General features: G+C 40.4%; 1 pseudogene; it reads left to right on the top strand.

The window, feature by feature from the left end:
* LOC110205094 (origin recognition complex subunit 6 pseudogene) overlaps positions 1-16,511 on the top strand; it is a 34,044-nt pseudogene extending 17,533 nt beyond the window's left edge.
* The last annotated feature ends 580 nt before the right edge of the window (positions 16,512-17,091 follow it).

Genomic DNA, 17,091 nt, shown 5'->3' on the forward strand with positions numbered 1-17,091 from the left:
GAAGAAGAAATTGCTAGATCAATGTAATGTTTTAGGAAAATCTATCTGGCAGCATAGTTTGAAGGTGGGAGACCAACAGTAATCCAAGGCTGGAGAGCCAGAAAACACCTTTCTTTTTCATCCTCTTCTCCTTCTCCAGATGGAGGCTTTCCTTGGAACTCTGCTTGTGACAAGGCCAGCACAGGGGCCGTTGCTAGGCCACAGCTGAGAGCCCTTCAGAGCCAGCCAACTTCCAGCCATTTCGTTAATTTTCCTAAAGGGCCTCACTTGCACAGCCTAGGTGGTTTGTAAGGAGCTATTCAGACTCATTCCTTCCACTTTATTTCCAATTACAGACACTTAGAGAAGTTAGAGTCACCTAGGAATCCAAGGTCTCAGGTGTTTGAATCTCCAGGCTCCTGTGATTAAGTGAAAGACATTTGATGTATTATTCAAGTCAGTTACAAATCGATGCTGCAAGGGTCCATTTGTCCTGTGTCTTTGCTGCTACAATTACTAAAACCTGGAGGTCAGAGAAAGGGAGATGATGCCCCTGTCTGCATCACCACCAAACACACAGGACAGAACACATGGGAAAGCAGCAACCACACCTGCCTGGCACTGGCATCTGAGCATACACATTTCCATTAATATGTAGAAGCTGTAGAAAGGCAGCTTAGAGCTGAACAAAAGCTTCTCAGCAACGAGAGCTGGACAAAAGTGAAATGGTCTGCTTTGGGGTACACACACTATCACAGTTCCAGAGCTAGAAGAAACCTCAGAGGACTTCTAGTCAGATTCATTTTACAGATGAGGAAACCGAGGCCAAGGAAGGTCAAGTGACTTACCCAAGGTCACTTAGTTATTTGGAATGAGAGGGATGATATAAACCAGGTCCTTCATTGGCGCTACTCTTTCTTCTACGCAGCACTGTCTCCCCATGAGCTCTTTGTCCCTGCAGGTATATGATGATCACCAGTACAATCAATAAATAAACATTTGTTAATTAATAAATGAATAAATATTTACCAAGTACCTTCTACGCACCAGGCACTGTTCTAAATGCTGGGAATACAATAAGAGACAAAAGACAGTCCCGGCCCTTAAGGAGCTTATAATCTGATGGATGGGTGTCAAAAACTCCTGCTCAGGGACAGATCGGATTAGACATCCTCTGCACTCCCTTCAAAAATGGAAGTTCTATTCCTCTATTAATTCTACTAATAACTACTGACAAAGGAGTCAGGGTGCATAAAATAACAAAGGGCAAGAGTTACAAAGTTATGAGAAGTCTTAAACATTTTTGATCAGTTTTCATGGTGGGGCAGCTAGGTGATGCACTAGATGGACCACTGGACTTGGAATCCGGAAGCCTCATGTTTCTGAGTTGGATCTTTGTCAAGAAAACCACAAATGGGGTCACAAAAGAGCCAGATATGACTGAATAACAACAAAAAAAGGAGAAACTTAAAAACAACTGCCTTTGGTGCAGAGCAACTTAATTAAATGGATTATAGCAGGAGCAATTTTCTTTGGATATAAGGAAAAACTTCTTTGTTTTGTTTTTTGGCAATTGGGGTTAAGTGACTTGCCCAGGGTCACACAGCTAGTAAGTGTTAGGTCTCGGGCCGGATTTGAACCCAGGTCCTCCTGACTTCAGGGCCAGTGCTCTATCCACTGCGCCACCTAGCTGCCCCTAAGGAAAAACTTCTTGACCACCAGTGATAAAAACACATGCAAAAAAATGTGAAATGAGGGCTCTATGTCCCCAGAAAGCTTGAAGACAAACATCTTTCTTGGAGAGTTTAAACATTCTCCCAGTTGTAAACAGCGGGTCAAACCAAATGACCCCTGCAGGTCCTGCATGAATTTTCTACCCTAGCATCAGAGGACTCTGAAATGGAAAGGAAGTTAGGAATCAGCAAGTCCAACTCCTTCATTTCACAGATTAGGAAACCGAGGCCCAGTAGGGCTAAACGACTTTCCCAAGGTCATTCAGGCAGCAAGCAGGGAAGCCAGGATTGGAATCCTGATCATCTCACTTCAAATCCAGTATGCACTAAGTACTTTCAGCCAATAGGTTGGAGGAATGAGTGGCAGATTTCCACCTTAACAGCTGCCAACTTGCCCATCTGATGGTTCCAGAAGGATGTCAAGGAAGAGCAGCAAGAAACTGCAGTCTGTATATGGATGGGAAGGTAGAGGGAAAAAACATTCTGAAATAATCTCAGTCAAATGGGATCTGTCTGTTCTATTTCCCAAACAATGCACACAAACATTTTCACCGTCTGGTGCGTTCAGTGAACAGAGGCCAAATATCTCCAAGCAACTTAGGGACTGAAGGGAACTAGACAGTTTAGCAGGCTGGAATAGTGAAAATAGCTTTACCCTGGAGGTCAGGAGACTGGGATTCTTTTTCTGGTGCCAGCTTTGCCATGAACTAGCTGTGGGACTGAGCCTCTCAATGACTTGGGCTCCACACCTATAAAAATGAGAGCTGAGGCTATATGAGTTTAAAGGTTCCTTCTAACTCTAACAGCCTGATTTTTCTACCTCAAGGCAACATTACATTGTCATCATGATGAAAAGTATCTCTCCAATATTAAAATCATTCCTTAAATAGAGATGTAGCCTATTGTAGTGGAGAGAGATGCTGATAAAGATCTTGGTTCAAGTCCTGTCTCTGACGCTGACTAGCTGTGTGACCTGGAGCAAATCACTTAACCTCTCAGTGCCACTCCATCCCCAGCAATTGTTTAGGACTAAAAGGTACAGAGGAGGGGCCAATCTGCATCAGTGGAGATACCGTTCTTATTGAGAATTTTCTATGTAAGTAAAATCACAGACGACCAAAACCTGAATCTGTAAATACTGATCAAAATCTGAGAAAACCTCTCTTCAGGAAGCTAAAACATATCCTTCACCAAGTCCTCACTCTTCTACCAAATTTTCAAGTCCCATAGTCTTGTTGCACCTTAATCTTCCAACTTAATTTCTTACTGCTCCCCAAAATGTACCCTCCATTCAAGCTGACCTCATTGTCTTCCACCAAGGCTATACTGATTTTCTGCAGTGTGCCTCTGTTCTTGTTCTCTTGACCAGAATGGCTTTTATCCTATTCTTCTTAAGCTAAAACCTTTTTGTTCTTCTGTGGGAAAGGACACTGATTCTAGAGTCAGAAGACCTGGCTTCAAATTTTGGCTCTGCGTATCACCTACAGAAAGTCACTTAATCAACTTGTGCCTCAGTTTCCCAATCTTTAAAATGAACAGGTTGAACTAGATCCATTGCTCTCAAACTTTTTGGTCTCAGGAACCCTTAATTCTCTTAAAAATTATTGAGAACTCCCTCCTAAAGTGCTTTTGATATCTATTGATATCCACCATAATTGATAATTTGATAACTATTGATATTTACTGTATTGGAAATGAAGACATCTCAGTATTACTAGAAAAATTGTTTGGACCTTGTGGCTCTCCTCAAACATACTTAAATAATCACTGAATTATATGATGGTTAAGGTCCTTTCTAGGTCTAGTTCTGGGATTCTATAGTTCTTTTTAAGATATCCCTTACAGAAAGCCTTCTGTGACCATTCTAACTTACACTGATCTCTCCCTTTCTCCCTCTCTGTCTCTGTCTCTATCTCCATCTCTATCCCTCTGTCTCTCTGTCTGCCTCTCTGTCTCTCTCTGTCTCTGTCTCTGTCTCTGTCTCTGTCTCTGTCTCTGTCTCTCTCTCTCTGTCTCTGTCTCTCTCTCTCTCTCTCTCTCTCTCTCTCTCTCTCTCTCTCTCTCTCTGTCTCTCTCTCTCTCTCTCACACACACACACACACACACACACACACACACACACAGAACAATTGTCTCCCAAACTAGATCCAAAATCCCAGAGGGCAAGGATCCAGTTTTCTACTACCTCGCATCTTTCTGCATCCTTGTAGGTTGCTTGTCACAGCACTGGACACACAGCACCCAATAAATACATGTTGAAAGACTGACACATAATTTTCCCATTTTATAATCCCCTTATATATAAGTCTCTCATGGGGGCATTAATTAAGCTTTGTCTGACAGGTCAAGGATTCCTTCCATTAGGCACTAACTCCGCTCCAGACCTAGACCCCCATTCCAGTATTTCAAACCAAAAGTCAATGTTGTAGACGATGCTTTTTTCTTCTCTTCCTCTCCCCCTCCTTTTCCTGGCTGACGAATATTTCTAATAAGCTTAGTAGAGTGTATGCTGAGATATGCTGGGATGAAATGACTCATGCTCTCAGCCTTCATTAATCATTATTTCCCCACTGCCTCAGTCCCTGGGAAGTCTTGCAGGCTTGGAAAATAAATGACTGCACACAACTTTGTCTCCTTCACAACCCAACTTCAGCAAATTGGTCTTAAAGGAACAGCCTTACTCAGGGTCCATTCACTGGGAAGTTTATCTCTTGACCTAAACATGACCCAGGTGAATCATGCTCTGTATTCACTCTCCTGGGAACTGGTAGGTTGATATGGAAATACTGTGGGATAAGTGCCTGTGACTTCTTCTCAAGACTGCATCACAGGGTTGCTGGGACAAGGAGTAGATGTCTGGACTCAACCTCAGACTGTGCCCGTGTCAAGACCTGACCAGGCTGGCTGTCAGCTTCTTTACACCCACAGTTGACACATAAGAAACTGCCATAATAAGGGACAAGTGGAACCTTTCTTGTTGCCCTGACGCTATCCTGAGGGGTCTTCCATGGGCATCATTTAAGGTCTACTGGGGATCAGGACCCATGGGGCCTAGAATCATGTGGGATGGGACAGTCCTCTGGAGGATATTCACCATGATACCTTGAAGGGCAAGAAGTGAGTGCAGTTGTTTTATGAGTAAGTAGAGATCCCTTCTCAACTTAGCAAATACAGAGCCCAGAAAGACTGCCTAGAGGCAAGGGCACATCTGTAAACTGAGAATCTATAGTCAGCAAAATGTCAGGGAATAGCCAAATAGGAAGCAGGTCAAGGAAAGGGGTCTGAGCTTGAGCAAAAAATTCTTTATAAATTGGCATGATCAGTGAAGTAAGCATCAAACAAGCAAGCATTTATGAATTACCTACTGTGTGCCAAGCTGTGCTAGGCATTGAACACAATGACAAAATTGAAATATTGTAGTCCTTGTCCTTAAGGAACTTCTATTCAAATATGGGAGATGACATGGATAGATAGATAGATTTGGATATAGATATAGATATATAAAAATGTGTATATGTGGGTATAATTATATGTATACATGCTTGTATAGAAAACATATATGAGGTTACTTTGGAGGAGAAGGCACTAACTACTAAAGGGAACAGGAAAGACTTTCCGTAGAAGGTGGTGTGTGGATTAAATCTTTTTTTACTTTAATAATATTTGAATTTCCCCAATTACATGTTAAAACCATTTTTTACATTTTATTAAAGTTTTGAGTTCTAAATTGTATCCCTCCCTCACTTTCTTCCCTCCCCCCTCCCTGAAATAGCAAGCAGTCCTATATAGGTTATACATGTGAAATCATATAAACATATTCATATTAGTCCTTTTGCATAAGAAGATGAAAGAAAGAAAGGAAGGAAGGAAGGAAGGAAGGAAGGAAGGAAGGAAGGAAGGAAGGAAGGAAGAAAGAAAGAAAGAAAGAAAGAAAGAAAGAAAGAAAGAAAGAAAGAAAGAAAGAAAGAGAACAAGAGAGAGAGGAAGGAAGGAAGGAAGGAAGGAAGGAAGGAAGGAAGGAAGGAAGGAAGGAAGGAGAAGGAAGGAAGGAAGGAAGGAAGGAAGGAAGGAAGGGAAGGAAAGAAAGGAGAAAGGGAGGAAGGAAGGGAAAGAAGGAAGGAAGGGAAAGAAGCAAGGGAGGGAGGAGGAGAGGAAGGGAGGAAGGAAAGGAGGAAAAGAGGGTGGGAGAAAAATAGTATGCTTCACTCTGCATTCAGACAACATCAGTTCTTTCCCTAGAAGTGTATAGCAAGTTTCTTCATGAGTCCTTTGGGATTGTCTTGAATCACTGTACTGCTGAGAATAGCCAAGTCATTCACAGTTCCTCATCTCACAATATTGCCACCACTGTGTACAATGTTCTGGTTCTGCTCATGTCACTTTGCATCAGTTCATGTAAGTCTTTCCAAATTTTTCTGAAATCGCCCTGTTTGTCATTTCTTATACTACAGTAATATACCATCACATTCACATGCCGCAGCTTGTTCAGCCATTCCTCAATTGATGGACATCCCTTCCATTCCAATTCTTAGCCACCACAAAAAGAACTGCTATAAATATTTTTGTACAAATAGATCCCTCTCCCTCCTTTTTTATCTGTTCAGGATACAGACCTAGCAGTGGTATTGTTGGATCAAAGGATATGCACAGTTTTATAGCCCTTTAGGCATAGTATTAATTGAATCTTGAAAGAAACCAGGGATTCCAAGAGGCAGCTATGAGGAGGGAAACATTACTCATAGCCATTGCAAAGTGTCATATGTGAGGAATAGGCAGTAGACCAATATGGCTGGAGGGGAGTGATATATAAAAAAGGCTGGAAAGGTAGCATGGAGCCAAGTTATTTAACTTATGGTCTTACAGATTTTCCGAGAGCACTAGGAGGCTAAATAACTTGCCCAGGATGATACCACCATCATGTGTCAGAAACAAGACTTGAACCTAGGTCTTGCTTGATTCAAGGCCAGCTCTCTATCCTGCAAGTCATGCTAGATAGAGGGAGATAATAGTCCTACTGCATTCTTCACTGGTTAGATTCCATTGGGAAGATCAGATCCAGTTCTGAGTGTCAGATTCCAGATAGAGAATTGAAAACTACAGCCTGCTCAAAGGAATGTTGCTAGGACAAGAAATCATGCTATAATTATTCATTCCATCAACATTTATTAAGTTCTTACTATGTGAAAGGCACTATGGTAGGTACTAGAGATACAAAGACAAAAATAAAAGTCTCTGGCCTTAAGGAACTTACCTTCACTGGAGTAGATACAATATATGTACAGATAAGTAAATATAAGATATATTTTAAAAATACAAAATAATGTCACAGAAGAGATGCCATATGCTTATTAATTGATGGAAATGTGTATGCCTGGCCTAGAAAAAAAAGACAGGGTTAAGGGATAATGATACATGTCTTTAAATACATAAAGGCCTGTCAAGTAGAGTAGATGCTTGGCTAATTTTTCTCAGCCTCAGGGGTCAGAACTAGAACCAATGGGTAGAAGTTAGAGGGAGGCAAATTCAAGCTTTATGAGAGGAAAAAAATCCTAATAATTAGAGCCATCCAAAAATTGGAATGAGCTGTCTCTGGAGGTAATGAGGTTCCCATTATTGTATATCTTCAGATAGAGAATGGGTGACTGCTTGCCAGGAATGCTATAGAGAATATTCCCTTTAGGTACAGATTGGGCTACAGTCTCTCTGAGATCTCTTCCAATTATAAGATTCTATCATTCTTTTAAGGTTGAAGGCAAAAAGAATTGTTTTGACTTCACTTGGTGTGTAATTCAGGTCTGAAGCAAATTCCCAGGTCTGTCTCTGTAATGCTACCTATCAGGATATTTTCAGTGGTGGTGTTGATGTCATAGCCCAGACAGCATCATCAGACTGCTCAAGAGCTCTTGACTTCCACTAGAAATATCCTTCAGCTTTAAGTCTTAACACAAAACACTTTAGAGTTGTTTTCCCAGTTTGTGTGGCTGTCTCCTAAGTAACCATGTGACTTTTGCTAGTTATTTAGTTTAAAAGTTAGAAGGTAAAGGACTATCTTATTCATAAAAAAGGCCATGTTTTCAACCAGCTGAGGACAAGACAGGGTACCAAGGCCAAGGATATTGGGAGAGAAGAAAAGAGGAAAGGATGCCATTTTAGTCTTCCCCTGAGGTTGAAAGATTCTAGAGTTTGAAGATAGCTTAGATGCTAGAGAAGGAAATTAAGGCCTAGGAAAGTAAAATTACTTGTCCAAGATCACTTATCTAGTAAGAGATGTGGAAAGGATTTCCATGGCTATTTGTCCCAAACCACACGCAAAAGGAATGCCTGTCATAGCATGCCTGACCAGTGGTTATCCAGCCTCTGCTCGAAGAGTCCTAAGGAGGGGAAAACTTCTTGAGGCACACCATTCCACTTGGGAATAGCCTGAATTGTTAGGAAATTGTTTTTGTCCTGAAGCTTCGATTTACCTCTTTGGCTTCCACACATTGCTCCTCACTGGCCCCCAGATGGCCAAAGAGGACAATAGTAATCCTTTCTCCACATTAGCCCTTAAGTAGTTGAAGACAGTTATTATGCCAACTCTGAAAAATTACTCTTTTCTAGGTCAATTTCTTGCCCAGTTTCTTCAACCATCCTCATATGACATGGCCTTCCACTCCTAAAGGGCTCAGAATGCTTTTTGCTGCAGGTTTTTTAACACTCCAGCCACCAGTTGCTTGCTATCAGTGAACTGGGTTTGGTGCTTTGTCAGGGAATATAATTTCCTCTCTAGCTGTGGTTCCATCACTTACTAACTTTGCGACCTTAGGCAAGTTACTACCTTGATGAGTCTCAGTTTCCTAATCTATAAATTAGAGATATTTCTCTCTTCCCATCTCACAGTATTGCTGTGATGCTCAAATGAGGAATTGGATCTTACATGGCATTTTATAAATGGTGTGTTCACGTAAGGGGATTCAGTTATTATTGGAGGAGTTGGTTTACCCAATGGATGAAGATAAGAGAAATGTTGTTTTGTCTAAAAATTAGCAGAAAATCAAAGTAGACTCTTTGAAGGTGAGCAGATATCCTGATCTAAATAGGAGTAGACCCAGTTTTACAGGTTATAATTGATTGAGGTAGCTATTAGAATTTCTGAATTTATAGTCAAGCTCCCCTCTCCAGTTCACACCATTAGCTTTGGCCCTTGGGACCAATACTTACAATAGAGCTCGACTGTTAATGCCATGGTTTGGAGGTGGGGGTGGAGTTAATTTTATGCTCCATTTAGCTTTTCTCAATGGGATAGGGGAGGCAACAGCAATGATTTCTGTTAGAAGACAATTTAAGTTGAAGAGTGACCCTCTTTGGAGATAGTATTTCAATCATCCCCTACAGTCATACATCATTCCCTTCTCAGATTTAGCTTTCTCTGGTTGTATCTAGACCAGGGGTGGGGAACCTGTGGCCTCGAGGCCACATGTGACCCTCTGGGTCCTCAAGTGTGGCCATTTGACCAAATCCAATCTGAATCCAAATAGTCAAGGGCCACACTTGAAGACCTAGAGAGCCACATGTGGCCTCAAGGCCACAGTTTCCCTACCTCTGGTCTAGACTCAAAGAGATAGTATAGTCCCTAGCCATCTTGAAGGAAATTTGAGAGGCCAGCCCTCCACATGGAAGTAAAGCCAGATCTACCAGGATCTCAGGGTGTCTGTGGATGAAGCCCCCATTTATCAAGGCCTTGGTTGCTTGTCTTCATGCAAAAGTTTCACACAGGACAGTTTGGAAGCAGTTATGTTGTCATGAGTATAGAACCTTCGTATCACTGAAGATACGAGTTTTATGACTTGGAAGACAGGTTTTTTTTTTAATTGCCCCGGTCATAACTAGCATGGGAAAAAAGAAGGCTTTGCTTCAGTGTCAACTTCAAGGTAGGGCATTTCCTCTCAAGGGTGGAATGCTTCTTCTGTTCTTCACAGGGACAACCATTCTGTGGTTCTTTAGAGATACAATTTCACAAGTGGACTCTTTGAAATGTGAGCTGCCCCCTCCTAGCAAAACTATACCAACTACCCCAGTTTCTTACTGTCCTCTGACCTACAATATCCTGTCCCAGCTCCAGTGAACCATCATCTCTATTGCTTCAGTCCTGTCCTCTTACAAACACTGAATTTTTCCAGGCATAGTTTTGGTGAGCTAGGACTCCAGATTGCATGTTACTATTCATTCATTCATACATTCATTCATTCAACATCTACTTTTTAAATTTTCCCATATGCAACAAACTATACTAAATGACAGGAACACAAAGTAATGGTAACTCCTATTTCCATAGCATTTATTAGGTACTTTCCTTACTATGACCTTGTGAGATACATGATGCAATTATTATCATACCTATTCCATAGATAGAGAAACTGAGGTTATATAACTTGCACAGTCATGAAGCTAGCAAGTAGTCAAGCCAAGATTTCAACCCAAGTTCCCTCACTCCGAGTCCAGTGCTTTTCTGAGCCTTTACCTTTAACAATAATAATAATAATAATAATAATAATAATAATAATAATAATAACAACAACAACAACATCTAGCACTTATTTAGAGTTTTGTGTTGCAAAGCACTTTACATGTTATCTCATTTGGTTCCTGCAGCAATCCTGTGAGGTAGATACTGTTATTATCTCCATTTTACAGATGATGAAACTGAGACTTATAGAGGTTTGTGACTTTCCCCTGAACACTCAGCTAGCAAGTATCTGAACCCAGTTTTTCCTGACGCCAAGGCAAGCTCTCTACTGCATAATTTAGTTGCCTCTTAAGTTATAAACAAATCTTATTTCACTAGTTCAAAAAATCTGTAATTTGTCTTTAGTACCTGTATTCCCTCCATCACTGTGAAGTGCATAACCTCTAAGACTTAGCAGATGATTTCTGAGAATTGCAATAGCTAAAAAATTCACCCTGCAGCCAAGCAGGTGATGAGTCTTCCCAAACTTAGCCAAACTGGGTCTCAAACAACAGAGGAGACATTACAGCATTAGGCTGGATGGAGAACTAAAAACATGGGCCCAAGAAAGCCCTTGTTGTGAATTCTCTTAATTACACTCATGCTCTAAGTCCTAAAGATTTGCCCGTTTTTCTCCCTCAGTTCCATAACTTACAAAACATTGCTAAGTGCCTGGTATGTGTTAAATCTCTTATAACTATAGAGAGATGCAATGGAGCATAGTGGGAAGATGATTGGTCCAAGAGAGAGGCCATTTGGGTTCCAGTTCCAGTTTTGCCACTTACCAGCTTGAGACGTTGGCAAGTAATTTCACCTCTTTAAGATTCGGTTTCTTCATCTTTAGAATGGAGATCACAATAGTAACTGCCCTGATCACCTCATAGTACTGTTGTTGGGGCATCAAGAGATATAGTAGTCATGATAACATTTTGTAAATGATACAACACAATGCAATTTGAAGATATTATTTGTATTACTAATGAAATTGCCTTCTGGCCTTAATAACTCACCTCCAGGAGGCAATAAAGAAGCTACACACTACAATGAATAGAGTGCTGGCTTTGGGGTCAAGAAGACCTGGGTTGAAATCCCTCCTCAGACACTTGCTAGCAGGGTGACTCTGGGCACACACCGAACCCCTCCGATCCTGAGTTTCCTCATCTGTAAAATGAAAGGGTTGAACTCAAAGATCTCATATGTCACTTCCATAAATCTATGATCTCATCTCTAATATTCACAAGGTGTACATGAGAACGGGAAACTCTCTGAGTGTAAATTATAGGTGTTCTGAATCCATGAAGGGAGCGCCCCTATGTCTTTAAGATAGAATGGGGAAAAATATGCAAATAAATACTGAAACATAAGGCTATACCTTGTTTCTTAAGTCGCTGCTCTCTACCACTCCCAAAAGGAGCTTATAGTCCTGGGATTTCCACCATATTGTTGGCAAAGAGAAGGTTTCTACTCACAACTCCAGAAAAATTATTGTGGGGGCTCTTTTCATTCTTCGTAGATAGGCCTAAAATGCCCAGATTGGTTTTTAAATTAAAGAGGTTAGGCAATCTGCTCTAAGGTTAAGACTTCTTTTTTTTAAATTTCAGACTTTTACTTCAGATACCTTGGTGGAATCCAATAAATCAATCAGTTAATCAATTGACTAATCAAAAGGCATTTATTAAGTAATTTCTATATATCAAGCACTGTGTTAAATTGTGGAGTTACAAAGGAAAATATATCACAAGATTCATATGCTACGAGTTAAAATTTGGCCTCATATACTTACTAGCTGTGTGACCCTGGGCAAGCCACTTAAAGTCTGTTTACCTCAGTTTGCTACATAAGTAAGGGAATACTCTACCTTACATCTGCTGCCCTGGCTGGTTTCAATTCCACAGATGCTCCCAGGATAAGCTCATCAATTCTAAACTCACTGCCATGCTGCTAACTCAATCCTTGATTTACTCCACATCCCTCAGCCTCCTCTCCCCTCTGATTTGAGAGTTAGAGGGCAGAATACTAAGCTCCTCCCAATGCTTTCCTTTATAGAGGCAGAAACTGGACTTCCTCTTACATCAGCTAGCTTGATTCATCTTGACTCCAGAAAGCAAGATAATCTCACACTGAGTACTCCTGGTCTACCCATCTCTTCCTGCCTTTCTAGCTTCTTTTTTCTACTTTCTTACCCTTTAGATTGTAAGATTGTTGAGGGCAATTGTATCTCCAGAGGGCAGACAGTGTCTGACACATAGTAGGTGCTTAATAGATATTTATTGGATTGGATTAGATGTAAGCAAAAGGGCCCTAGATTGAAAGGCTGAAACAGAGTCAGATCTAAAACCCTGGATTCCCCTATGCGGGCCTCTTTCAGTTGTGTCCAACTCTTCATGACCTAGTGAACCTCTGTCCATAAAGTTTTCTTGGCCAAGATACTGAATTGGTTGCCATCTCCTTTTCCAGTGGCAAACAAAGGTTAAGTGACTTGCCCAAGACCCCAGAGTTAGGAAATTTCTGAGGCTGGATTTGGACTCAGGTCTTCCTGACTCCAAGCCCAGCAATCTATCCACCGCATCACCTTGGGCTTCAATTTCCTTATCTGTAAAATAAGAGTACTGGAATGTGTGTGTGTGTGTGTGTGTGTGTGTGTGTGTGTGTGTGTGTGTGTACACACACATATATATATACATATACATATGTGTGTGTGTGTACACACACATATATATACATATATATGTATGAACATCTCATTTTAAACATTCTATGTTCTAAGATCCCTTCCAGTGCCAATACATTCACTGCTTATGTGACACTAGTGCTTTACACATAGTAGGCATTTAATGCATGTTTGTGGAATTAAATTAAGTCCATATGCAGTAGCACACCACACAAGCACAAGCTGTATTCTGTTCCTTGTACTGATTTTGAAGGCTATTTATTCATATGAAGTTTTAAAAGTTGAACAGCCATTTCATTTTTATTTTAAAGATTCTAATCATTCTGAACAATGTTGAACTAAAGCCCTGAGTCTGTCATCAGAGCCCATTCAGTCCCCTGACATTTAATTACCAATGACACCATAACACAGAAATGCTAATTCCTGCTGCCAGCCCCTTGGTGCTCTACATGACTCACACACTCTCTGTTGGTTCTGTGTCACGAACAGAAACCTTAGGTCCACTCACAGTCATCACTGGTGATCACAAAAGGAACATTTACTTGCAAGTAAACAAAAGACTGGCCAGTGTGGAGGTGGTTTTTGAGTCACAATGTCCACAGCCATAGATCAATACAAGATTAAAACTGAAAGAGATCTTAGAGTATATACAATATGGTAGGAAAATGGAGACATGGTAGAGATTCTGGGATAGATGTGATTCACCATACTTGGTTCAAATAGAAATAATAATAATAAATACCAAAACACAAATTAAATGCTTGCCTTCTTTAAGTTAAAGCTGTCAGGTCTTAAAAGAAATAAGATTCTCTGTGGGAGTAGGGGATAGGAGTAGAGGAAGTAGCTTGTAGCACAGTAAATAAAACACTGGGACTGGAGTCAGAAAAACTTGAATTCAAATCCAGCCTCAGCCACTTACTAGCTGTGTGACCCTAGGCAAGTCGATTTGACTTGTTTGTCTTAGTTTCTTCAACTGTGAAAAGGGGATGATGACAGTACTTACCTTACGAGGTTGTTGTGAGAATCAAATAAGACAGTATTGATAAAAGTGCTTAACACAGTGCTTGGCACATAGTAAGTGCTGTATGAATGCTCATACCCTTCTTTTTCCCTTCCTCTAAAGAAGAGTAAAGAAGAGGAGGATAAAGACAAAATTTGATTTATCATAGATACGTACAGTAAGTAATAAACTTGTTTTCTGAGAGGCTGCTTAGTATCCTGGATGGAGTACCAGACTTGAAACCAGGAAGAAACCAGGAAGAATCTCTCCTCTGATACTTATTAGCTGTGGGACCCTGGACAAGTTGCTCAACTTTTCTGATCTTCAACTTTCTCATTTGTAAAATGGGTATGATAATAATAACTAATGCCTACCTCACAAGGTTGGTGTGAATCTCAATGATCTTTAAAATGTCAGTTATATAATTTGTATTTCTATAGCGCTCGCAAGCACTTTCTTAACAACCCTCTATGACAGAAAGTATAACTTTTATTATCACCATCATACAGATGACAAAATTAAAAATCAAGGAACATAAGTCAAATCAATATTTTCAAGGCAAAACTCATGATCTTGCCTTCAAAACCCCACCCTCTTCCAAACTGGCTAATTACTTTCAATGGTGTCCTCCCCTTCCAGTTAGCCAGGCCCTTCAACTCATCCTCAACTCCTCACTCTCACTCACCCCCTGCAGATCAGTTGTGAAAACTGGTCATTTCCATCTCCACAGTATCTCTTCCACGACCCCTTTCTCCACTCACACAATGACCATTCTTGTTCAAGCCCTCATCAGATCTCACTTGGACCACAGCAAGTCTTCTACTTCTTTTCCCAGCCCCAAGTCATTCCCCATTCCAGCCCATCCTCCAAACAGCAGGCAAAGTGATTTTCCCAAAGTTGAAGTCTGACTTTCTTCTACCAATTAATTATATTACCTCTCAGATCAAATATAAACTTTATCTGGAATTTAAAGATCGTTATAACCTCACCCTTTCTTACCTTCCCAGTCATCTTGCGCAGTTCATCCCTTCTTGCACTCTATGGTAGAGCCATACAGGCTTACTTGTTGATCTTCACAATGCTCCATCTCCCATCTCCGTGTGTTTTAACTGGCTGTCTTTCATGGCTGTGCAATCCTGGGCAAGTCACTGAACTTCCACCTCAGTTTCTTCAGCTGTGAAATGGGGATGATATTAGCACCTACCTTACAAGGTTGAGGTGAGGACCAGATGAGACAGTATTTGTAAAAGTGCTTAGCACAGTCTCTGGCACATTTTTTTTTTGTTTATTCAGTCATTTCCCAGTCGTGTTTGACTTTTAGTGACCCCATTTTGGGATTTTCTTGGCAAAGATGCTAGAGTTGTTTGCAGTTTAGGTACTATATGAATGCTCATTTCTTTCTTTTTCCCTTTCGCTAGAGGAGAGTAAATGAGGAAAGGAGAAGATGATGGAGACAAAACTGAGAGCTGAACTGCTCTCAGTGTTCACCTCTGACCCTGAGAATCCTTTGTTTTCTTCAAGATTCATCTGAAGTACCACCTGTTGCATAGTAGTGCAAATGAGATCATATTTGTAAAGCACTTAACACAATGCCTAACACACAGGAGGTCTTTAATAAATGCTTCTTCCTTTCCCTTCCCTTCCTTTCTAAGGTTACCTTGTATTTATTTTGTATGTGAAGTGTGTATATATGTACTTGTACATGTTGCTGCCCTCTTCAGAATTCATAAGTTCTCTGAGAGCAGAGTCTGCTTTTTTTTCTTGTCTCTGCATTCCTAGTGCCTGGCTTATAGTAAGAGCTTAACAAATGCCTGTTGATTATTAGTTGATCAAAATGATTTGTGGAGTTTTGTTCCTTAAATGAGAGTCTCTAGGAGAGACCCATTACCCTCGTGCAGTGGAATCCAGGCCCATCATACATTTCAGACCTTATCTGGAGATCGTAGAACCCGCCATATTGAGGAAAGCTGAAGAGTGCCTGTGACTGGCTCAATGAATTTTCACACACCACAGAAATAAGTAATGCAGTCATGAGTCTTGACTTTGTTGCTGTTAGCATGCTGTGGCCTTTAGATAGAACTTAGTTAAGCTCTCTCTGGGTTAAACAGGAACATGAATCAAAGTTGTCTTAAATCAATTGAGTGTTTGCTGGGCCTAAATTCAAATCTAAACATGAAAGACTTAGCATGAAGGCAGTAAATATAGCTTCAAAGAGCTCTCAGAAAGATGAGGCAATTCTTCCTCAGATGCAGAAAGTAGGTCTAGATTTATCTACACCCCCTCTTTCAGAACAGCTACTCTGTTCTCAACATTCAGGGTCTGAAACCTAAAAGTGGATAAAGACAAAATGGAGGCCACATCTGGTATAAAGAAAGCTGTATTTGATTTGGCTTTGTAGATATCTGGGAAAAACTGAACAGCTAGGGAAGGGAGGACCTAGTAAACCAGTTAAAAGACAGAAGATTATAGTTAAATGTCCAAGAAGGAAACAGAGATGAAGCAGGCTCCATATAAGCAGAAGAAAAGTGAAGATTTGGAACAGGATTATGATGAATGGAAAAGAAAAAAACTTTAGAAAATTCTGCAAAAGCACAAAAGAAATTATTTAAGATTTTGGACTGTCCTCCACCCCATCTCAGCTAAGCAAAGTGTGGCCCTTCCATCTCCAATGAGCTTTGATTAATTATATAGCATTTTGCCTATATTCCTGAGCAAGGATTTTGAGAGCACTGTTTTAATATGCTTGGAGTTCTTTTTCCTAGGCAATACCGTAAGTGTCACATCAAGGAAAACCATTTCACCCCCACTCTGAGTCTTGGTACTTTGATGAGGTTATTTGAGAGGGCAATAGAACTAAAGCAGTGGAATGTGGCTCCTAACATTGGAAGTAAGCTTGTCAGAATCAACCATGGAGTTATTTTGCATAGCATAAGCTTCTGCTGGTCTATCAGGCAAACAGCAGGCAAAGACTTTCAAAGGAGTTTAAGGAAACTTAGAACTCTGGTTTGAATGTACTTTTAGTAATTAATCATTCATTAGTCATTTGAAAGCAGCAAAGATTGGGTTTTAAAAATTCTATTTGATGCCTGCTTTTAAATGTTTTTGCAGCCTTATAGGATTTTTTAGTTTAAGTGAAATACTGTGCAATCTTAAAAAAAAAAATTTGATTTCTATAAAAAAGAAAAAGGAAAAGGAAATGACTTGTTCAAGGTCACAAAGCTAG

This window comes from Phascolarctos cinereus, unplaced genomic scaffold (assembly GCF_003287225.1).
Source record: "Phascolarctos cinereus isolate Bilbo 61053 unplaced genomic scaffold, phaCin_HiC Scaffold_2;HRSCAF=192, whole genome shotgun sequence".
Taxonomy (NCBI): domain Eukaryota; kingdom Metazoa; phylum Chordata; class Mammalia; order Diprotodontia; family Phascolarctidae; genus Phascolarctos; species Phascolarctos cinereus.